Here is a 24,386-nt window from a genome sequence, read left to right as displayed (position 1 = left end):
GGAAGGGAAGGGAAGGGAAGGGAAGGGAAGGGAAGGGAAGGGAAGGGAGGAAGGGAAGGGAAGGGAAGGGAAGGGAAGGAAGGGAAGGGAAGGGAAGGAAGGAGGAAGGGAAGGGAAGGGAAGGGAAGGGAAGGGAAGGAGGGAAGGGAAGGGAAGGAAGGGAAGGGAAGGGAAGGGAAGGGGAAGGGAAGGGAAGAGGGAAGGGAAGGGAAGGGAAGGGAAGGAAGGGAAGGGAAGGGAAGGGAAGGGAAGGGAAGGGAAGGGAAGGAGAAGGGAAGGAGAAGGGAAGGGAAGGGAAGGAAGGAAGGGAGAGGAAGGGAAGGAGAAGAGAGAGAAAGAAAGAGAAAAGAAAGAAAAAGAAAGAGAGAGAAAGAGAAAGAAAAAGAAAGAGAAAGAGAAAGAAAGAGAGAAAGAAAGAAAGAAACAAACAAAGAAACAAACAAAGAATCAAATGCACTATGGAAAATTCCTTAAAAACAAAACAACAACAAAACAAAACAAACAAACAAACAAAAACACCAAATGACCCAGAGATCCATACCTTAAATCTCAGTATTCAGAAAGCTGAAGCAAGAAAGTCATATTCAAGGCTAGCTTGAGCGACATAGCAAGACCCTGCTTCAAAATAAACTAACCTTCTCTCCCCCCACCCCACCCCTGCAAGACCTCAAAATATTTACATGCTTGTTCATAGCAGTCACATTTACAATACTCAAAGGCAGGGCAACCCAAGTATCTAGCAATGAATAAACAGATAACAAACAAAATGTAAATTATATAAAAATGGAATGTTATTCAGCCTGAAAAAGGATGGAGGTTAGGGGCGTAACTAGGTGCTAGAATGTTTGCCTGGCATAGATAAAGTCTTGTATTTTATTCATATCACAAAGAAATTCAGAGATACTCCAATATAACAAACGTTTAAGACATTCCATTAGTAATAATACAGTAAGACAAATACTGAATGATTCCACTTACATGACATTTCTAAAGCAGGCAAATCTGTAGACAGAGTAGAATGATGGTTGCCAAGAGTATAGGGACAGACAAGAGAATTGTTCAATGGACCAGAGCTGGGTGATGAACGGTGGTGACGGCTACATAATTTCAAATTACTTAATGTCACTGTACATTTAAAAATAAGGATTTTTTGTTGTATTCTACCATCCAAATGAAACCCAACAACAACAAAAAAATGCTGTCTGATAGCCAAACTCAGCTCTGCAAGGCCACCTCAGGCCAACCTAGACATCATACCTTAGTGAGGTTCTCAAAACAAGGGTGTGGTGAGCGTTGCTGGGGGAGTAGAGCTGCGGAGAAAGGAAAAACTACCTAGGCACATGGTCTAGAGTCCAATCACCACCTACGGAAAGAAGAAAAACAAAACGCTTTTTAAATGGGTTTAAAGATAAATGTTAAAGGAAAGAATTTAAGAAAACTAGTAACTAGTAACAAGCATCCCAGCATAAGTACAAGACTGAGGAAACCCTCTAAGTTCAAAGCTGGTCCCGCGAAGGCGAACCTCCAGCCCCTGCCCCACTCTGCCTAGGTCACCATGGTGGTTCAGCGCATAGACACTGCCCAGATCAATAGTCCACTGGTAGCCAGTTAGCCATGTGATCTTGGGCGAGCATCTACACCCGTGCGTCTGTTTCCCAGCGTAAAACGTAGCTGCCACAGAGCAAACAAACATAGTATTCATGATGATTTGCAACCTTGATGGCAAGCAGGCTTTCCTTCAGCCCTTCCAGACCACCAACAGGAAGTACATGCAGGGAGGACAGATGCAACAGTAAGGCAGCTCTGCCCAGCCCCCTCCAGTGCTCAGGACACCACTCGATGAGGCAGGAGTGACCTGGAAGCTGGGGAGCATGGATGGGGAGAGGACTGTGGCAGCAAGTACTGACAACTGATGACAGAAAGAAGAACCAGGACCAGCTGGCAGAGCATTTTTTAATTAGGTGGTTTTCAACTATTGCTGAACTAGGATTACCTTGGTTACCAAGATTCATATTTTCTTGGCCAGGGTTCTGAAATACTAGTCGACAGTCCATTAGTTCTCACAAATGACTGAATAAGAACAGGGTGTGGTAGTTTACCTATAACCCCAGCATTCAGAAGGCTGAGGCAGGAAACTGAGACTGAGTCATAGACAGTTACAAGCTGCCATGTAGGTGCCAGGAATTTAACACTTATCCTCTGGAAAGTGCTTTAACTGGCTGGAGCCATCTCTCCAGCCTGAGAAAAACTTGGTTGTGATAATCATTACGGCAGCTTGAGTGAAACTTACTTGACACCAAAGAACTATCTGCAGCTGCCTGTATATCTTACATGTATCCTGTTAACTTTCCTGAAAGATTTAAGAGCTTGAATGACTACCAAATTTATTTTTTTATTATTTTATTAATTACAATTTATTCACTTTGTATCCCAGCTGTAGCCCTCTCCCTCATCCCCCAATCCCTCCCTCTTCTCCTCCCTTGCCCCTCCCCCAGTTTTTAAACACTGGCTGTATAGCCCAGTCCACTGATAGGGGAGGTCCTCCTCCCCTTCCTTCTAACCCTAGCCTATCAGGTCTCATCAGGATTGGCTGCATTGTCTTCCTCTGTGGCCTGGTAAGGCTGTTCTCCTCTCAAGGGGAGGTGATCAAAGAGCCAGCCACTGAGTTCATGTCAGACACAGCCCCTGTTCCCCTTACTAGGGTACCCACTTGGACACCGAACTGCCATGGCTACATCTGTGCAAGGGTTCTAGGTTATCTCCATGCATCGTCCTTGGTTGTAGTATCAGTCTCAGAAAAGAACCCTGGGCCCGGATTTTTTGGTTCTGTTGCTCTTCTTGTGGAGCTCCTGTCCCCTCCAGGACTTTCTATCTCCCCCTTCTTTCATAAGATTCCCTGCATTCTACCCAAAGTTTGGCTATGAGCCTCAGCATCTACTTTGATACCTTGCTGTATAGAGTCTTTCAGAGGCCCTCTGTGGTAGGCTCCTGTCCCGGTTCCCTGTTTTCTTCCTTTTCTAATGTCCATCCTGTTTGCCCTTCTGAATGAGGATTGAACATCTTACCCAGGGTTCTCCTTCTTGCTTAGCTTCTTTAGGTGTACAGATTTTGTATGTTTATCCTATATTATATGTCTAATATCCACTTATGAGTGAGTATATACTTCTGGGATACCTCACTCAGGATAACCTTTTCTAGTTCCCACCATTAGCCTGCAAATTTCATGATTTCCTTGTTTTTAATTGCTTAGTAGTTTGACAAAGATGCCAAAACCATACAATGAAAAAAGATAGCATCTTAAACAAATGGTGCTGGTCTAACTGGATGTCTCCATGTAGAAAAATGCAAATAGATCCACATTTATCACCTTGCACAAAACTAAAGTCCAAGTGGATCAAAGACCTCAACATAAAACCAGGCACACTAAATCTGTTAGAAGAAAAAGTGGGGAAGAGCCTTGAACTCATTGGCACAGGAGACAACTTCCTGAACAGAACACCAACAGCATGGGCTCTAAGAGCAACAATCAATAAATGGGACCTCATGAAACTGAAAAACTTCTGTAAAGCAAAAGATAAGGTCGTCAGAACAAAACGACAGCATACAGACTGGGAAAGGATCTTCACCAACCCTATATCTGACAGAGGGCAATATAACCAGAATATGCAAAGAACTAAAGAAGTTAAAAGGCAATAAATCAAGCAATTCAATTAAAAAATGGGATATGGAGCTAGGCAGAGAAGTCTCTCTAGAAGAATATAGAATGGCAGAGAAACACTTAAAAGAGATGCTCAACGTCCTTAGCCATCAGAGAGATGCAAATCAAAACAATCCTGAGATTTCACCTTACACCCATCAGAATGGCTAAGATCAAAATCTCAAAAGACAACACATGCTGGAGAGGTTGTGGAGAAAGGGGAACCCTCCTCCATTGCTGGTGGGAATGTAAACTTGTACAACCACTTTGGAAATCAATCTGGTGCTTTCTCAATTAGGAATTCCAGCCAGGCGTGGTGGCACATGCCTGTGATCCCAGCACTCCAGGAGGCAGAGGCAGGTGGATTGCTGTGAGTTCGAGGCCAGCCTGGTCTACAAAGCAAGTCCAGGACAGCCAAGGCTACATAGAGAAACCCTGTCTTGAAAAGCCAAAAAAAAAAAGGAATAGTGATTCCTCAAGATCCAGCTATACCTCTCCTAGGCATATATCCAAAAGATGCTCAAGTACACAGCAAGGACATTTGCTCAACCATGTTTGTAGCAGCTTTATTCATAATAGCCAGAATCTGAAAACAACCCAGATGTCCATCAATGGAGGAATACAGAAATTGTGGTACTTTTACACAATGGAATACTACTCAGCAATTAAAAACAAGGAAATCATGAAATTTGTAGGCAAATGGTGGGACCTAGAAAAGATCATCCTGAGTGAGGTATCCCAGGAGCAAAAAGACACACACGGTATATACTCATAAGTGGGTGCTAGACCTACAAGATAGGATAAACATACTAAAATCTGTACACCTAAAGAAGATAAACCCAGGGTAAGATGATCAATCCTCAGTTAGAAAGATAAATGGGATGGACATTGGAAGTAGGAGAAAACAAGTAACAGGACAGGAGCATCCGCAGAGAGCCTCTGAAAGACTCTACCCTGCAGGGTATCAAAGCAGATGCTAAGACTCATAGCCAAACCTTCGGCAGAGTGCAGGAAATCATATGTAAGAAGGGGAAGTTAGTATGACTTGAAGAGGAAAGGAGCTCCACAAGGACCAAATATATCAGGGCACAGGGGTCTTTTATGAGGCTGTTTCTCCAACCAAGAACCATGTATGGATGTAATCTAGAACCCCTGCTCGGATGTAGCCCATGGTAACTCAGGATCCAAGTGGGTACCCTAGTAAGGGGAACAGGGACTATTTCTGACATGAACTCAATGGCTGGCTCTTTGCCCTCCCCCCCCCACCCGAGGGAGGAGCAGCCTTGCTAGGCCACAGAGAAGGACATTGCAGCCAGTCCTGGTGAGAAGTGATAAGCTAGGGTCAGATGGAAGGGGAGGAAGACCTCCCCTATCAGTGGACTTGGAAAGGAGCAGGGAGGAGATGAGGGAGAGAGGGTGGGATTGGGAGGGAATGAAGGAGGGGGCTACAAAGTAAATAGCCTGTGATTAATATAAAAATAAATAAAAATTATTAAAAAAAAAAGAGGGCCGGAGAGATAGCTCAGCGGTTAAGAGCACTGTCTGCTCTTCCAAAGGTCCTGAGTTCAATTCCCAGCAACCACATGGTGGCTCACAACCATCTATAGTAAAATCTGCTGTTCTCTGCTGCCCTGAGGCACACATGCAGGCAGAATACTATATAAATAATAAATAAATCTAAAAAATAAAAATAAATAAAAAAAAAAAGAATCACACCTGGAAAGCAGCTATGCTCACCACTTAGGAGGAGTTGAGGGAGGGGGCTACAATCGAGATATACAATGAATAAATTGTAAAATAAAATAAAAATGTGCCATGCATACAAAAAAAGGGGGTACAGAGTTAAACAGAGAATTCTCTGTAGAGGAATATAAAAGGGCAGAGAAAATCTTAAATACTCAACATCCTTAGTCATCGGGGAAATGCAAAGTAAAACGACCCTTAGATTTCACCTTACACCCATCAGAATGGCTAAGATCAAAACTCAAGAGACAACATATGCTGGAGAGGATGTGGAGAAAGGGGAACCCTCCTCTGTTGCTGGTGGGAATGTAAACTTGTACAACCACCTTGAAAATCAATCTGGCGTTTTCTCAGAAAATTAGGAATAGCGCTTCCTCAAGATCCAGCTATACCACTCCTAGGCATATATCCCAAAGATGCTCAAGTATACAACAAGGACATTTGCTCAACCATGTTTGTAGCAGCTTAATTCATAATAGCCAGAATCTGGAAACAACCCAGATGTCCTTCAATTGAGGAATAGATACAGAAACGGTGGTATATTTACATAATTATATTTTCTTATTAAAGGGTTTTGTTGTTCTTGTTGGGGTTTTGTTTTGTTTTTAATAAAACACATCTGTCGGGTGGGGAGGAAGAGGATGGAAAAAGGCTTTATCTCTTCAATTTCTTTTTCTGTTTACTTTCTCGCTATGTAGTCATATTGGCCTCAAACTCAGAGATCCTCCTGCCTCTGCCTTTCAAGTGCTGGGATTAAAGGCATGCCCAACTATGCCTGGATATCTCTTTAATTTCTAATTATCCTTCTTCTGCCCTTTCTCACTCCATAATGCATTTCTCAGCCTGACTTCATTTGTTGCCTTTACTTTGACAGATCAGCATTTATTTTAGATTCTAAGTAGAAATACAGATAATGTTAATGGAAATGTGGACGGGTACCTGGTACCCCAATCTGCAGAAAGGAACAGAAAAATAAATTTTCTGAACTTTTTCTTTTCCTGTTTGGATCCTAACATTTCAAGACATAAACTAGTCAAGGAGTTGGTGGCCCATTCCTAGAATCCCAGCACTCCAGGGTTGGAAGCAAAAGGATCAAGAGTTCAAAGCTAGCTTGGGCTACAGGAGTTGCTTCTCAAACAAACTAACAGAAAGTGTAACATGAAAATTAGGACAAAGGCCAGAGGCTGGTTGCTGAAGAGGTACATGTGGATATTTGGCCTCCTGTCCAGCTGTGAGTAAGCTCTGAATGTACCTGGCTATTCACTGCAAGGTGACCTCAGTGGCTCCAGCCATGGGGCTCTAGCCCATTAACCATGAGTCTCTGGTGTGAATAAACAGTCTGGCGACAGAGGCTGGAGGCTCCACTTAAGCAGGCGGAAAGTCTCCCAAACCACTGAAATCACAGCCTCTGGGACTGAAGTAAGAACTTTACCCTCACCTGACAAGAAATTCGCAGTGGCTGAGCCCAACTAGCACTCAAAGCTCTCAGGCTCCTTCCTGCTTCCAAAGACCAAGATGCCCTTGTAGTAAAGGCTCTGAAGCTCTAGGCATTTTTTCCCACTTCCCAGCATGGCATAAATTTTCCTTCAGTTTGGTATTGAGACAGTCACTGTAGCTCTTGTCATAATTATGACACACTTTATGCAGTGTTGTAAGACCAGGATTAGAAAACATTGTTCTGGAACATCTTTCTAGATTAGAGGGTTTTTTTCAACATCAGAAACACAAAAGCCTGTCAGAGCCAAAGAGATTCCAGGAACCCATTAAATTTAAGCCACTCTACAAATAAAGAAACAGAGGTCCAGAGAGGTGAGGTAATCACATCAGAAAAGGTATACAAATTGAAAAGAATGTTTGTTACCAGCAAGGTTCTTAGCATCCCTGGCAAGATCACAAGACCTGCCCCAAGGCCTTCCCACCACAGGGCCTGATAGTGCCTGCTCACACTAACCGCCGGATCCAGCAACATACTAGACTAACCACTGCAGCTCCAACCAGTGTGCTCACCCTAACCGATGGCTCCCTGTCCAGTGCTGAAGAGCGAGCTGATTTAATCCTTAGTAATTCTCACCCTGGATGAAGCTAACTCCAGCTCAGACCAGTTGTGTCTCCAGCTCTCCGGTGGGCCCTGCCCTCATACCTTCCCCACCTCCTGAAGCACTCTGGCCTGCAAGGTTTTGCATCTGCTTTCCCTCCACGCTGATCACCCTTCCTTCAGATGCTTATACAGTCAGTTTTCACCATCAGATCTCTATAAAGATCTTTTCGTCAGTGACATTTCTCTGATTTCCTTCTATTTTTCTTTGAAACAGTTTTTCTTTAATGACTAGGCTGGTTTCCTTTCCTCTTGCCTCAGACTCTTGAGTGCTATGCTTGACTTCTCATTCATCCATCCATCTAATTTTGCTGTGTGTGTGTGTAGAGGTCTGAGGAGGACTCCCTCTACCATGTGGATCCCAGGGACAGAACTCAAGTCATTAGGCTTTTCTACAAGCTACCTTACCCAATGAGCCATCTCCATTAAAAAAAAAAAAAAAGAAAAGAAAAAAAAGAAAAAAGAAACTGGCTGGGCAATGGTGACACATGCCTTTAATCCTAGCAATCAAGAAGCAGAGACAGGTGTTTGAGGCCAGCCTGGTCTACAGAGTGGAGTTCTAGGACAGCCAGGACTACAAAGAGAAACCCTGTCTCAAAAAGCCAAATGAAAAAGAAAGAAAAAAGAAAGGAAAAGAAAGAAGGAAGGAAGGAAAAAAAGAAAGAAAGAACAAAAGTGGGGGCTGAGAGCTGGCTCATGGCTTAAGAATACTGGCTGTTCTTCCAAAGGTCCTGAGTTCAATTCCCAGCAACCACATGGTGGCTCACAACCATTTATAATGAGATCTGGTGCCCTCTTCTGGCCTGCAGGCATATATGCAGGCAGAACACTATAAATAATAAATCTAAAATAAAAAAAAAAAAGAAAAAAGAAGAAAAAAAGAAAAACCAAATGAATGAATGAATGAATGAATGAATGAAACGATAAATCCAGGGACTCAGTGATTAAGAGCCAACTCCAAGCACTCACATGGCAGCTCATAACTGTAACTTCAGTTCCTGGAGATCCAATCCCATCTTCTGGCCCCTACAGGCTCCAGCCTTGTATACAGTGCATAAACATATACACAGGCAGAACACCCATACACATAAAATAATTTTAAAAAAAGCTTAGAAATAAAATAAACCCAGAGCTGGAGCTGGAGCTCAGTAGTATGGACTTTGCCTAGTATATGGCAAAACCCAGGTTCAATACCCAGTATCAAAGAAAGAAATCTGTCTCCCTAAAGCCACCTACCCAACACACCTACTTTGTTTTCCTTTATATACGTCTCGGCATCTTCCATATTTGGTATTTCTTGTTTACTGACTATGAGTCCCCAAATTCCTAGGAAATATGCTCTATGGAGGGAAGCTTTTAATCACGTTCTCTGCTATGTTCCCAGCACTTAGAACAGCGCCTGGAACACAGCCCACCTGCCTATCAGAACCACTAATCTCAAAACATGGCCTGCCAAATACACTGACCAGAACTCAGTAGCCTGAGGGGGATACCAAGTTTGAAGGCGATACAGAGACCCTATCTTACAAAGAAGAAGAAAAAAGAACTTAATGAAACAGAAACCATTTGAAAATAAGTATTTCTACTCGAGTTAATTCCTCTAAGGAGATTGTGAGTCAGGCAATCTGTCCCGAGTAACAAAGCTATAGAGACAGAAAGTAAAGCTGGAAGGAAATGATGGCATATTATTTCAGACAGCATCCTACTGTACTAGAGCTGTCAGATAAAGGATTACTCCACCCAAAGCAAAATGCTCTCAGCAGACCAGAAAGAACAGGCTCTTCTCTGGGGTGACCCTCAGAGATGAGAACAAGGAGAGAACCTCTACTCCCCATCACCATCCACCTAAGACAGCCTCTGCTCCCTACTTCCTCTTCACATTCACCTGCTTCTGAAACTTGTTTGAAACCACTGATCTGAAGGTTGGCAAGCTTTAAGGCCTCCGTCAGAGGCTACCCAGCAGAGGTCATCCTGCCATCACCAAGTCCCACTGATACCATTTGTTCCCTTCATGTCTGCCGATTTTCTGTCCTGTTGTCTCATTCTTGACCACCTCTGGTATTGCCCTATAAGATCACTCTGTGTGACTCTCTAAGCCTAATTCCCCTCAAGCTCTATTTCATCACATGATTTACTAAGCTCAAACCAAACAAACCTAAGAGTTTCTTTCTGCCCACCATCTCAGATTTCACCAAGGCTGGGCTTTCCGGAAGCTTTAGGATGTAGACCTAACCCAAATCTTCTGACCTGACATTGCAGCAGCTCTCCTTCACGTCCTCAGAACACCTAGCCACTGCCTTTCCTGGTATACCACCAGTTAGGAGACAAGACTGGAGACTATGATACTCAATCCTGTCCACCCTCCACTCCTACCAAGAGCGCTCTCATTCTCCCAGCACCTCTTTTTCCTTCTTTTCATCTTCCAGCTTCCAACTCTATGGCGTTCCCACCCCATATGCATAATATGTACATACATACACACACACACACACACTCATTCAATAATAGTTGCCAGTGTGGTAGTTCATGATAGTAATTCCAACACCCAGGAGACAAAGGAAAGAGGGCTCTCCCAAGCTTGAGGAAAGAAACACTGGTTCCCAACAGGGAATCAGAACGCCTTTCTCAGTTGGAGTTCCTACTTTCAAATCAGCAATTAGAGGGAATATTTCCTCAGTTCTGAAACACGTGGAAGTGCAGTGTGAATCTGGAAAAGAGGTTTTCCTCTTTTAGGCAGATGAGGGGGGGAAAATATATATATATATATGTGTGTGTGTGTGTGTGTGTGTGTATATATGTATATATATATATATATAAAATATATATATATATGTCCTGAAACAGGAGCAGAGGGAATGAATGGAGGTAGATTATGAAAGGCTACTGGAAAGACTTACTTTTAAGATTTGTTTTATTTTTAATTATGTGTATCTGTAGGTGTCTCTGTGTGTACATACTTGAGGAAGCTAGAAAAGGAGTTATATACTATGGAGCTGGCGTTATGTCTCTGCAAGCTGGAGTGCTGGTTCTCTGTAAGAGCAATATGCACTTTTTTAAAATATTTTTTCTCTTTTTTTTTTTTTCAGTATTAGTTACAGTTCGTAAACTTTGTATCCCAGCTGTATCCTGCTCCTTCATTCAATATGCACCCTCCAGATCCTAGAACTTGGATTTTATTTTATAAGGGAACTTGGGGTAAGGGACAATACATTCTATATTTTATGAGAGATCTATTTTCTCCTTATTCTAAAAAAAAAAAAGTTTTTAAACATTTAAAGATCAGTAACAATAAACAATGCTCACTTTCACATATATGTATATATATTTAAGCATTATGAATAATCAAAATAAAGCAAAATTTTATTCTGCCTTACCCATTTTATGTCCCCAGTCATTCTATACTTATCAAAAATACACTGTTTTGCTTCATTTTAATTTTAAACCTGTTCTCTGGCAATTTCACACATGCACATAATGTCCCCACCCTCTCTATGCCCATCCTATTCTTTCTTCCCCAGAGTCGGCCTCTCACATTCATCTTCTCACTGTTTTCTTGCGGTTTGTGTCTTATTGCACTATAGCAATATAAAAATTGAGTTTTAACAACATAATTTGAATCCAATAGTCTATAAGTTGGTTGACTTTAATAGCATTTTAAGGTGAACTGTAACATCATAAAAAAGGAAAAAAGAAAAATACTTAACCAAGTTTAGGAATTCTCTGATTTCTATCATCACAAATGTTTAAAATGATTTTAAAAGAAGCTTAGAATTACAGTTTCCACATAAAACCCTCCCATAACATTCTTCCATTGTAGAATGTTTCAGGTATAATCCCAACGTTCTCCCTTGAATTCATCCACATAACTAATTGGCTGACCCCACCAAAAACACGGATCAGATTTGCTTCTGTACTCACACTTCGTTTGTGCTCCACCCATGTTTACATTCATATGTCCTAATATCCAGCTCGCCGCATTAGTGCCTTAATGTGAGATTAAAGCACCTAAGAGTATGATTTAGTGCAAAGTCCACAAAGTTGTGTGACACGTGTCCTCGATGAGGGATAAAGTATCATTCTTGATGATATTTATCTCCATTGTTCCTGCTCTAATATACCCCAAGCCCTGTTCTTATGGTGCAGTAAAGTGCTAGGAGTTTAAGAGAGTCTATGAGTTTCAATTGATAAGAAACTTCAAATATGATTTATAGAGACAAATGCAAATGGTGAGAATACACTGAATTTTTTTGCTTTTCTTTATTATTTATTACAATTTATTCACTTTGTATCTCAGCTGTAGCCCCCTCCCTCATCTCCTCCCAGTCCTACACACCCTCGCTCTTCTCCCCCCATGCCCCTCCCCTGGTCCACTGATAGGGGAGGACCTCCTCCCCTTTTATCTGATCCGAGCTGATTAGGTCTCATCAGGACTGGCTGCATTGTCTTTCTCTGTGGCCTGGCAAGGCTGCACCACCCCTAGGAGGAAGTGATTAAAGAGCCAGCCACCGAGTTCATGTCAGAGACAGCCCCTATGGGCTGTCTATGGGCTTCCTCTGAGCAAGGGGTCTAGGCCATAGCATGGTCCCTGGTTGGAGTATCGGTTTCTGCAGGACTTCCTGAGCCCAGGTTTTTTGGCTCTGTGGGTCTGCTTGTGGAGCTCCTGTCCCCTCCAGGTTTTTCTGTCTCCCCCTTCTTTCATAAGATTCCCTGCCCTCCGCCCAAAGTTTGGCTATGAGTCTCCGCATCTGCTTCGATACCCTGATTGGTAGAGTCTTTCAGAGACCCTCCGTGGTAGGCACCTGCCCTGTTCCCTGTCTTCTACTTCTGATGTCTATCCTGCCTGCCCTTCTGAATGAGGATTAAGCCTCTTCCCTACAGTCCTCCTTATTGCTTAGCTTCTTTAGGTATACAGATTTTAGTATGTTTATCCTATATTATATGGCTAGTATCCACTTATAAGTGAGTACATAACATATGTATCTTTCTGCTTCTGGGTTACCTCACTCAGGATGATCTTTTCTAGTTCCATCCATTTGCCTGCAAATTTCATGATTTCCTTGTTTTTAATTGCTGAGTAGTATTCCATTGTGTAAATGTATCACAACTGTATCCATTCTTTGGTTTAGGGACATCTAAGTTGTTTCCAGGTTCTAGCTATTATGAATAAAGCTGCTATGAACATAGTCTAGCAAATTTCCTTGTTGTATGGTTGAGCATCTTTTGAATATATGCCCAGGAGTGGTATAGCTGGATCTTTTTTTAAATTAAATTATTTTATATTAATTACAGTTTATTCACTTTATATCCCAGCTATAGTCCCCTCCCTCATTTAATCCCACCCTCTCTCCCTCATCACCTTTCTTGCCCCTCTCCAAGTCCACTGATAGGGGAGGTCCTCCTCCCCTTCCATCAGACCCTAGCTTATCAGGTCTCATCAGGAATGGCTGCACTGTCCTCCTCTGTAGCCTGGCCAGGCTGCTCCCCCCTCGGGAGGGGGTGGGTCCCAAGAGCCCGCCACTGAGTTTATAACAAAGATAGTCCCTGTTCCCCTTACTAGAGCACCCACTTGGATACTGAGCTGCCATAGGCTACAACTGAGCAGGGGTTCTAGGTTATATCCATACATGGTCCTTAGTTGAAATATCAGTCTCAGAAAAGACCCCTGTGCCCAGATATTTTGGTCCTGTTGTTCTCCTCGTGGAGCTCCTGTCCTCTCCAGGTCCCACTATCTCCCCCTTCTTTCATAGGATTCCTTGCACTCTACCCAAAGTTTGGTTAAGAGTCTCAGTATCTGCTTTGATACACTGTTGGGTAGAGTCTTCCAGAGGCCCAGTATAGCTGGATCTTGAGGTGGCACTATTCCTAATTTTCTGAGAAAGAGCCAGATTAATTTCCAAAGTGGTTGTACAAGGTTACATTCCCACCAGTAATGGAGGAGGGGTTCCCCTTTCTCCACATCCTCTCCAGCATGTGTCACCCCTTGAGTTAAAAAAACTTTTTTTTTAAGATTTAATTATTTATACAGTGTTCTGCCTGCATATATGCCTGCAGACCAGAAGAGAGCACCAGATCACATTACAGAGCCACCATGTGGTTACTGGGAATTGAACTCAGGACTTCTGGAAGAGCAGTCAGTGCTCTTAACCTCTGAGGCATCTCTTCAGCCCCTCTTAAGAAAAAAAGGGGGAAATAACCAAATTCTACCTCTGTCCAAAAGCCCTCATACCCAATGTCAGACACACTTTACCCTATGACCCAACCAACAAAGCAGCAGACATCAGTAGCTGGTTTCACAGAGAAGGTGACTTAAAAGCTAGGAACTACATGGCATTGGTAGTGCACACCTTAAGTCCAGCACTTGGGAGACAGAGGCAGCAGATCTGAGTTTGAGATCAGTCTGGTCTTTAGAGTGAGTTCTAGGACAGGCAGGTTACACAGAGAACGCTTATTTTAAAAAAAAAAGTTTCTTTTGCTACCCTCAATTTTCTCCTGTCACTTCAGAGTTCTTGCCCCCAAGTGCCTGTCTGAGTCCTAGGCTTTCTCTCAGTCAAACTGATGTCTGATCATTAGTTTACTGTTTGATGACACTAAAGACTATAACCTCTCCCAGGAGTAATTTTTAAAATCCTAAATTAGGAATGCAAAAGTAATGCCATGCAGGCATGGAATGCAATGAACTGGGGCTCTTATTTTGTGGGTGGGGTTCCCTTTCCAAGAATATAAGGTCAGTGGAGACAGGTCTGTGGCTCGGTAATATAATAGAGTTCTATCCTAATGTCCAAAAGACCACAGCTTAAATCCCCAGTACCAACAAGTGAAATGGGGTGAGGTAGGGGGCAAGTAATGAAAAACAAAGTCATACAACTGCCACCATCTCCTTCCAAATGGTGTCGCTCTATTTTGGGTGCCAGAGAGTTCCTGAGACCTCAAAAAATGAGTGGCACTTAACCACCACCCTCAGAAAGAAAAGCCTCCTAAGGCACTTCTGGTCTAGAAGTAAATTATTCTGTAATTGCTCACAGTGAGAGAGCTCCTAAAGGCAAAGTTCATCTCACATGACTCTTTTATGTCCTACAAAGCTCAGTGCTTGGGCTGGGCCAACCGTAAGCCTTTCATACTTGACTGTACATTACCTAGCAATGATGTACAGGTGCAAAGAAATGCTATGCAGCATATTAAATACAAGTAAAACATTCCTGAGGCTGAGGCTCAAGGACTACAAATTTGATGACAGCCAGAGTTGCATGGCAAACTTCAGGCCACCCAGGGCTACACAGTGAGACTCTGTCTCAAAACAAATAGTGTGTGATGCCTGCATATAATAATGCCAGTCCATGGGAGTCAGAGTAAGAGAATCAAATGTTCAAGACTTGCATACACTACACAGAAATTTGAGGTCAGCCCACGCTATATGGGACCCTGTCTCAAAAAATAGAAAAATTAACCATACACGGTGGTGAAGGTTTTCAATCCCAGCACTTGGAGGCAGAGGCAGGTAGATCTGGATCTCTGTGAGCTTGAGCCCAGCTTGGTCTACACAGCAAGTTCCAAGACAGCCAAGACTATGAAGATCGACTCTGTCTCAAAACACACACACAGAGCAAAATAGGCCAAGACAGAGACTCTTTCCAGAAGAATCTATAGCTGCTTGGTGCCCACTCCTGGGCTTCTCGCTCCTCTGGAACGACAAAGCTGGGGTTTAGCTTTGTTTTCAGACCTTGGGACAGCATGGGTTGTAGTTACAACCAACCCATAGCTTCAAAACTGATTGCTTTGCCCTTTGCCTTGCACAAGTTAACACCTTTGACTTGATAAACTTAATTGGCAGAAAGGAGAATGCTGTAAATGGCAGCAAACAAGGGTATGGACATAAAGCCACAGCAACCCCACTGGCTCCCACTAAGGTAGGGTGGTAAAATGCTCCTGCATCCAAGGACTAAAACGAAGAAAAAGGCCCCACCTCACCCAAAGGGCTTAAAGGGCCAGGCCTGCAGAAAGGGAGAAGTCCTAGAAAGTTTATCCATGTTAAACTCACACATGGATTACACTAATCCCTTTCCTTTCCAATCTCCTGGCCTCCAAGTTATACCTTCAAGAGTCCTGGCATCTTTTATGTGGATGTGTAAGAGACTGAGGCCAGGAGTCCACAGAAGACAGCCCGGACCATACTGGAAACCAGGCCACCCAAGAAACAAATTGATTTCTCTGGAAGCTTTCATAAGTAAGCACTCAAGCCAGCCATGGTGACACACTTGTAGGCAGAGGTAGATGGATCTGAGTTCAAGGCCAGCCTAGCCTTGAACTACAAGGTCTTCCTGCTACAAGCGTTTGTTTCCAAAATTCCTGGACAGCCAGGCTACGCAGAGAAACCCTGTCTCAAAAAACAAACAAACAAACAAACAAACAAAAAACAAACCTCAAACTGTATGGTGGTACCTGCCTATATTCCTAGCACTTGGAGGGAGGGGGCTTGGAATTTTAGAGTTCCAGGTTAACCTGGAATCCCAGTGCTCAGGAAGCTGAAGAAGCTGAAGTGGCATGATTTTGAGTTGAAGCTATACTAGTCTACAAGACCCTCCATTCCACCCACCCCCAAAAAGAGACCAAGTTAGGTTCACACTGTACTCACTATACCAGGTTCTGTGGATTCAGGACCATCCTAACCAGAGGAGCTAGCCCACTGACTCTGACAAGACAAGCCATCTCAATGCACGTGTAAAAAGCGCCTTCCCTTCGGGGAGGCCCAGAACACACAGTGACCTCCAACATCACACTGCTTTTATAAGGACACTGCTGTAGTCAGTTTCAGTTTTTGCTACACAGCCTTCAGTGTTTGTCCCCAAAACGAAAGCACGTGTACTGAGTATTTAGTTTCCTGAAGACGAGCTATTAAAGCCTTTTAACAGTCAAATGATAGAAGAAAACACAAAGACTAACACTGAAAAACTACATGCCCCCACTCAGGCAAGGTCTCACAGGAGGCTGTCCTGGAGAGGGCGCTGTCTGCTGGGGTACAGCTGCTGCTGCTCTTGCCTTCTTTGCACGAGCCTATTTTTAAAAGATCCTTAGAGCTACCTCTGGACTACTCAAAAAAGTTCCAGTTAAAAAAATAAAAGCCAGGTGCGGCACTCCATGCCTTTAATCCTAGCAGAGACAGGCAGATCTCTGGAGTCTGAGGCCAGCGTGGTCTACACAGTGAGTGTCAGGACAGCCAGGGCTACACAGAGAAACCCTGTCCCAAAAATAAATAAATAAATAAAAAGTGAATGGCAAGAGATAGTTCTGAATATAGGATTTATCAGCAAGCTTTATTTCCTTTGTACTCCTATCTGCATCTCTAATTTTTCTATATGGATATAATTTTAGAGATTTTTTTAAACAAAGATTTCATTTTAAGTATGCGTGTATATTCCTGTGTCTAAGTGTAGGTATGTGCAGCTGAGTGTGGGTACGCACGAAGCCCAAAAGAGAACACAGGATCTACTGAAGCTGGAATGACAGGTACTGTGAGCCTCCTCGTCTCATATGGATACGGAGACTGAACTCAGGATCTCTATAAAAACAGTAAGTGCCAAACCGTCTCTGCAGCCTGAATCTTTAGTTTCAAAAGGAAAAAAAAATCTACAGTCTGGGTTACTTTTTGAACAACTCCAACACTTACGCCCATCCTACTACTCAGCCCCAAACTACCCACACCATGCAGAACCCGCATGTACTTTCTCTGTCAGCCTAGTTCTAAAGAACCTCTTTCATATCTCCTTGCTTTCTTAATTTTTTTTTTCTTTTGGCTAAGAAAAGGTCTCATGTTGGCCAGGCTAGCCTCAAACTTGGTATAACCCTGAACTTACCAATATTTCATTTTTTTAAGTTATTGTTCCTCTTTCTTAAGTTTCACAAGTTGAATCCCATCCAAATAACCCAGCACTGTTCACGTTCTCAATAACTACTATCAACTCTATGGAGTAGTGCTTGAAGATACACTAATGTAAAGAGAAAGGTTCATGTCCATGAAGCCTGAGAAAAGCAAATGGGAATTGAGGAGGGAGTTTGTTTGCTGCCCTAGCCCTAGCTAGAAAGGGGAAGAGAGCTGGGGAAAATGGCCAGAGGACAGAAACATCTGTCATTCCACAGTTCCATTTTCACGGTCAGTTAATAGTTTAGGTTTACACATCAGTCTCCTCCAAGTTTACTTAATGAGTCAGTCTCCCTGACCTGAATCAGCTGAAAATCTTACTAAACTCAAGTTCTGGTCTCCAAAGCTAGGACCGCATAGTCAGGGTCCCCCAGAGACAAAGCTGCCCCAGCTGACAGCGATCACTGCTCTCCAGCTGTGACACCCACCATGGATTCATGCGTTGCATGGATCTACCTCCCTGGTACTTCACTATGGCTTACAGAATACTACAAGCTTCTTGAGCTGTCTCTCACACAGCCATTCCCCAGCATATCTCCAGACAAGGAAGTCTCTAACAGTTGCATGCTTTCATGTTGTAGGAAAGTTCAGGGCTCTCTCTTTAAAATGTCCTTCACACACAATCTTACTAACCTGAAAAACTCCTATTCCTACCCCAAAGACCAACTCAGACGTCATCTCCTCCCTGAAGCCTTCTTTGCCTCTCACGAACTTTTAGGACCTCATGTATCCCAGGATGACTTCAAACACAACATAGCTGAGCTCCTGATTTTCCTTCCTCCTTCCTCTACCTTCTAGGTGCTAGGATTACAGGACTGGGCCTCCACAACTTGCTCCCAATAGCTCATTAACCACTACTATTTTAGAACATTTAAATAGAGATTTTAATTCACTTGTTAAAATAATTGACTTCTCCCAGATATTCTATTGAAAAAAAAAAAAAGGTATCTAACAGTTCTCACTTCGTAAGTTCTAGCATAGTATCGAAGCACGAAATGAGATCAATGTTGAATGATCATATGGAACACAGCATTGGCATTCAGAGGAAAGAGGGAAAGGAGCTAGAGAAAATTCAAGAACCGAATTATCACCAGGTGTGGTGGTGCACACCTGAAATCCTAGTACTTGGGAGGCAGAGGTAGGTGGTTCTCTGAGCTCGACGTGTGCGCCACCACACTTGGCAGGAAACTGAGGCATAGTGAGGTTAAATAACTTAAGGTCCACGGTTAACAAGTGTCAGGAGTAAAATGTAAAGACCTGCAGTCTGACTCCAAAGCCACTGATCGCTGGAGTCAGGCAGCTACAATCATCGTTGTGGACATATCACCTCACTCTCTGGGCTTGTTTCCTTGTAAAACAGACATGAGACCCTTGTCTCCTAGGGTGTACAAAGTAGTAAGGTAGCATCTAAAAATCCATTCAGATGGATTCTCCCACCCAGCAGACACTCAGAAATGCTACTTGATTTTCCCTTCCTAAAAGCTGTAAAGAACTCAGAGGACAGGATGTCCCCCATACTTAAGAGCAATCCTTGCCTTATCTAAGTCAGAACAGAGCTGGGGCCAGAGACCTTATAAAACGCAAATACTCCTAATAGCCCTAAACTCAATCCAAACTAAAGAGGGAAAGTCTGCTACGCGAAGGCCTGGGTAATGGACAGGCCCAGGTCTCGACACACTCTTATCTCCCCTCTCCCCTCTCCCCTCTCCCCTCTCTCCTCTCTCCTCTCTTTCTTTCTCTAGCCCCATGGACCTCTTTCACTTCCTCTCAGTTGCCAAGCTGAGTGCTGCTCCACACATGGTTAACTCTTAAGCCTTCTCTGGGTCACTACCTTCTGTAATGGTGCTTCCTCGGAGAAGCCTTCACTGAGCCCCCAACTCAAATCATTCTCTGTCCTCATTTTTTTTTCCTTGAACTCACCAGAGTCTATAACTTTTATATTGCCATTTCCTTCAGAGTTTTGTTCCAAACACTCATCTGCGGCTAGGCAGGGTAGAGTCTATGCTTAGCAAGTGAGTGAGGCCTAGGGTTGATTTCCCCCACTGCAAAAACAAACAAACCCGAAACACACACACACATGAGCTAAGAGAGGGAGAGGGTGGGACAGAGAGAAAGCCCTTCTTAAGGTTCCTGCCATTGTAATATTAATTACAATGATCCCAGCTTTCAAGAGGCCGAGGCAAGAAGATCTACACAGACCAGTCAGAAAGACAGAGTTAAATTGTATATAAAAAGAATAAAACACAAAAAAATCCACCCCACTTCACCTCAGATTCTTTCCCTCTTTTCTTTTCCCCCTTAGTATTTGGTGCTTTGTAACAAATACATGTTTATTAGACACTGTACTGATTGTTTCCCTCACACTAGAATAAAATTTCTACAACGACAGTTATATTTCATTGCTTTGTTTACCACATTGAAAGCATATATTTGTTGTCAAATATTTTCTTATTATTGGACTTTGTCTCTAGGCCAAGATCTCCAACACTAAAAGAGTAGTGTCTCTCTGGTTGACAGAGTATCTCTAAAGCCTAGTTCAGTCATGGCACATACGACAAGTGCTCAGAGAATTTTTTTACAGTCAGGCATGGTTGTCGTAAGTCCCAACTCTTGGGGAGGTTAAGACTAGAGCTTGGTGGCCAACCTGGCTAAAAGGGAAAATGGGGGAGGGGCGATTGCTAAATGAACCAAAGCCATCGACAGTGGAACAGTAGAAATGGTAAAGAAAAAGAAAAAAAAGGCATTGGCGTCAGGCTTCCGCTCCCTTTCACCGTGTAACGTACCTGTCAGTTTAGCAAACAGATCTCTGAAATCCCACTGAGCACTCGTCAGGGCAAGCATACTGCGAGCTCGGCCTGTGTGCACCTGACAGAGGCAGCCTCCAGCCCCTACGCCAACACAGGCTACGGGCAAGCCCTGGTCCAAACACCATTCCCTCCTAAGTCCCACTCCCCTAGCGCAGAAACTATCTAGGCTCGTCCCGGATACAAAACATGCCCCCTGGTTGGGCCTGCAGGTTTGTTCCAACCCTGGACTCTTAATGTCATCTCTGGCCTGCTCAGGAAAATAGTTTAAAAAATCCCCGACCACCTCCAATAACCCTACGGTGCTCGAGAGCAAGCATGCCTTAAGGTCATGGGACCCCTCCCCCTCACAAAAGCTGATCCAAGGCCAGGAGGCCATCTGTCCAGCAGACGCTCTCCCGTGCTCCCCCCGGGTCTCACGGAGCCTTCCTCCCCACCCCAGCCCCGAGGTTGGAAGAAGAGCCCCGAGGGGGAATGAATTCAACCCTGAGCAACAGGCCCGGTCACCCCCGTAAGGACCCCAACTCCGGAGGAGGAGGACCTGTCCGCCCCGGGAGAAACGTCCCCCGGGGTCAGAACTTGGGCGTAGCGGTGGGGCGGCCGAGGAGGGCCGACGCTCCAAGTGTGTCTGCCCCGTGCGACGGCGCCAGGTCCTCACGCGGCGGGGACCGCGGGGCTGACAGGGCGTCCCGGCCGGGTGAAGTGCACCGTTATCCCCGCCCGGGCCGGGGGCTCGGCGGGCGGCCGCCCGCGGCGCGCGCGGGACGGCGGCGGCGTGCCCCGGCCGCCCGGGAGGGAGCGGCGGGCGAGCGGCGGGCGAGCGGGCGGGCGAGCGGGCGGGCGAGCGGGCGGGCGGCGGAAGGGGCTGGCGACCCGGGCCGGGGGCGGGGTGGGGTGGGGTGGCGGCCCAGGCCCGCCAGGCGGCGGTCGGGGGAAGTGGCTGCCGCCTCGGGCGGCGGGCAGGGTCCGCCCGGCTGCAGGGCCCGGCCGCGGCTCGGAGCCCGCTGCGCTCGGCCTCCAACAGCTGGGCCGCAGCGGCCGGGGCGGCGGCCTCGCCCTGTCCGGGCGGCGGGAGGGGGGGCGCTTACCTGGCGGCGGCGGCGGCGGCAGGCCCCGGGCTCGGCCGCGCGCGTCCCCAGCGCCGGCTGCGGGAGCCACAACATGGCGACGGCGGTGGCGGGCGGGGCTGCGGCTCCGGGGGCGGAGCGGGGGCGGGAGCCGGGCTGGCGGCGGGACCAGGCTGAGGCCGCGGGCGGGGAGGGCAGGCGGAAGGCGACTCGGGCCTGGGCACCGGCCAGGGCGGTGCGGCTGAGGAGCTGCCCCGGCCCGGCCCGGCCCGGCCCGGCCCGGCCCGGCCCGGCCTCGCGCCTTCCGCCTCCCGCCCCTGGCTGGCGCAACCCCGGGGCCGCCGACTGCGGGGAGGGGAGAGGAGGAGAGGGGCGGGGACGGCGCAGCCCTGGGCTCCACCGGGGCTCCGACCCGGGCCGGCTGGCTCCCGCCGCCCTGGGCGCCGCCTCACACCCGGGGCGGGAGCGGCCCGCGCCCGCGGCCTCTCCCGGCCACCTGGGCCTGTGGGGCTCCGACGCGCCCCCGAGGCCTCGGCGCGGCCCAGGCCGCCCGCTAGAGGGACGAGCCGGGCCTGCGCGGCCGCGGGCAGAGCGGAGCGCGAGCGCCTCTGGAGCCCGGAAGAGGTCTTCCCCGAGACCTGGGCGAGCCGGTCCCGGGCACCGCTGTTAAGCGAAAGGAAGCCGGAGTGGAGTGGGCCTTGGGCGCTCAGGTTCGCCTTCAATGGCTGGTCACCGCCTCACAGGAGAACACGCTCGCAGGCTTGGGGGCGTGGGGGCGCTCAGACATGTTGCCTCTGGGGGAAAGCAAGGGCCGCGCGGGGAGTGGAGTCGGGCGGGGGTCTGGTAACCTCTCAGGGTGGACTGGCATTTCGTGGGCTTACCAGAGGGGCTATGCCTGCACGGCAAAAACTTGGAGAGGCGGGCAGAGGATCACGAGGATGACCCCGCAGGCCTTTCCAGGAACCTGGGGTACCTGGGGCTGCGGCGTTCAGGCAACAGGGAGGTCGGAGTGTGGGAACTAGCAGGCTGGTTCTGGTGCCAGGCGGGACTGCTAAGCGTGAAGAAATTCCTCCTCAAGAAACCAGGAAAGAGGTAACACTTGGCAAAAGGGCTGGAACTGACATTCAGCTGGGGCCTGAATCTGCTGCGAGCCAGGCCCTGACCAAACCGAACACTTGGATTTCGAGAAGCATGTTAGTGATGAAGCAATGAAGGCAGTTAAGAGAAATGATTCTTTCCAGAAGTTTGGCAGGGAGAGGGAGAGAAAACCAGGCCTCTATCTTAAGGAGGAGTAAAAAGAAAGGTTTGTTTCATTTTTTCCAGTTTGAGAGAGCGATAGCTCAAGTCAAGGAGCCAAAGGGAGATGGAATAGTTTGTATCCCAGAAAAGGTGGGAAGGAGGAAGTCCAAGAAAAGGGTGCTTTGTCCAACAAGATTTGAAGGGTGAATAAAGAGAAATATTTGTCCCGGGTCGTGGTGCGTGTGTGTAATCCCAGCTCTTGAGAGAAAGAGGCAAGAGGGCTTGAGTTCAAGGCCAGCTGGGGTTACTCATTGAAAGCCTGCCTTAAAAGCCAAAAAGAGAAAAGGGAAGGGTTTTATTTATTTATTTGAGGCAGGGTTTCTCTTATATAACTTTGGCTGTCCTGGGACTCGTTCTGTAGACTCGTTCAATCCAGTGCAGGGATTGAAGGTATACACCATCGCGCCGGACAGAATTTTTTTTTACGTCAGGGAGTCACGCATGTTGCCACAGATCAGCTGCCAAGATGGCCCTATGTGGCATCCAGAAACCAGTAGATTATTTTTTAAGTTTTAGCGATAGTCGGTTCAAATTCCCATGAATGTCTGTAATCCCAGCGTTCTACTCCTGAGACAGAAGGCTGGATAATCCGGATTTTACAGTTTTTATCTTGGTTATAGATCCACTTTGAGACTAGCTTGAGGTACGTGAGATCTTGCCCCCCACACACACCAAGAAACAAGAATAAAATCTATACAACAACTCAATATAGAAAATGACACAGCTAGCATAGCTGATATTATCACAGAAGTTTGTGGGGCACTTGATTTTTTTCCTAAATATCTGTGGTCCCAGCTTGTTTATTTTGTGTGCATTCCTGTGTATATGTGGAGGTCGGGGGACAACTTGGGAGAGTCCCAAGTTGCACCATGTGAGTCCCAGAGATTGAACTTGCATCATAAGGCCTGGCACCAAGAGTCCTTGCCCACTGAGCCATCTTTACCAGCCCTGACCCTAAACTTATTGTTTAAAACAACAAAAAACCCTTACAGAAATTTGTCTCCATTCCCTGATTATCAGAGATTTATCCCTCCCCAACTCCAATAATGTACTATACCCATGAACAAAATGCCAAGGATTAAAAAAAAAAAGTTAAATAAATTAGAGTTTATTTGTAGCCATTAAACTATGTTGAGGGGCTGGAGAGATGGCTCAGTGCTTAACAGTGTAGACTGCTCTTGAAAAGGACCTGAGTTTGATTCCCAGCACTCACCTCAGCTTGCCTCTGGCCTTCTCAGGTGCTGGAATTAAAAATTAATCTTAGCCTGATAGTGGTGGTGCATGCCTTTCATTCAAACACGGGGGGGGGGGGGGCAGAGGCAGGCAGAGCTCTGAGTTTGGGGCTAGCCTGGTCTACAGAGTTAAGTTCTGAGATAGCCAAGGCTACACAGAAAAACCCTGTCTCAAAAAACAAACATAAATAACTAAATCTTTAAATGAGTAGCTGGGCTCAGTGGCACAGACCTGTAATCCCAGTGCTCTGGGAGGCAGAGACAGGTGGATTTCTGTGAGTTCAAGACCAGCCTGATCTAAAAAGTAAGTCCAGGATAGCCAGGGCTGTACAGAAAAACACTGTCTCAAAAACAACAACAAAAATCTATGTAAAGGGATAGATAGTACAAAGATTCGGAATACCCACCAAGAGGGCTGTTTGGCCAAAGCCCAGGACTTCTCTAGAAAGCCTATCTAGAACAGCAGGGGAGGACTGAAGCACAAATGAGTCAGGCTGAACTCTAGACCTGGACGAACCACTGGAGCTTGAACTGTG

At 45.9% G+C, this 24,386-nt stretch overlaps 1 protein-coding gene across 1 annotated transcript in view; it reads right to left on the bottom strand.

Moving 5' to 3' along the window:
• Positions 1-21,444, bottom strand: part of Znf592 (zinc finger protein 592) — a 56,200-nt gene extending 34,756 nt beyond the window's left edge. Inside the window, exons 1-2 of the mRNA XM_060367438.1 lie at positions 21,341-21,444; positions 1,258-1,363 (exon numbers count right to left, since the gene is read on the bottom strand). The gene's annotated coding sequence lies outside the window, so the exon portion shown is untranslated. The remainder of the gene's footprint in view (positions 1-1,257; positions 1,364-21,340) is intronic.
• Between the last annotated feature and the right edge of the window lie 2,942 nt (positions 21,445-24,386).

Source organism: Meriones unguiculatus, chromosome 14 (genome assembly GCF_030254825.1).
Source record: "Meriones unguiculatus strain TT.TT164.6M chromosome 14, Bangor_MerUng_6.1, whole genome shotgun sequence".
NCBI classification, from domain to species: Eukaryota; Metazoa; Chordata; class Mammalia; order Rodentia; family Muridae; genus Meriones; species Meriones unguiculatus.
Note: the sequence above shows the minus strand (reverse complement) of the source record. Positions and strands in the feature narration are given on the sequence as shown.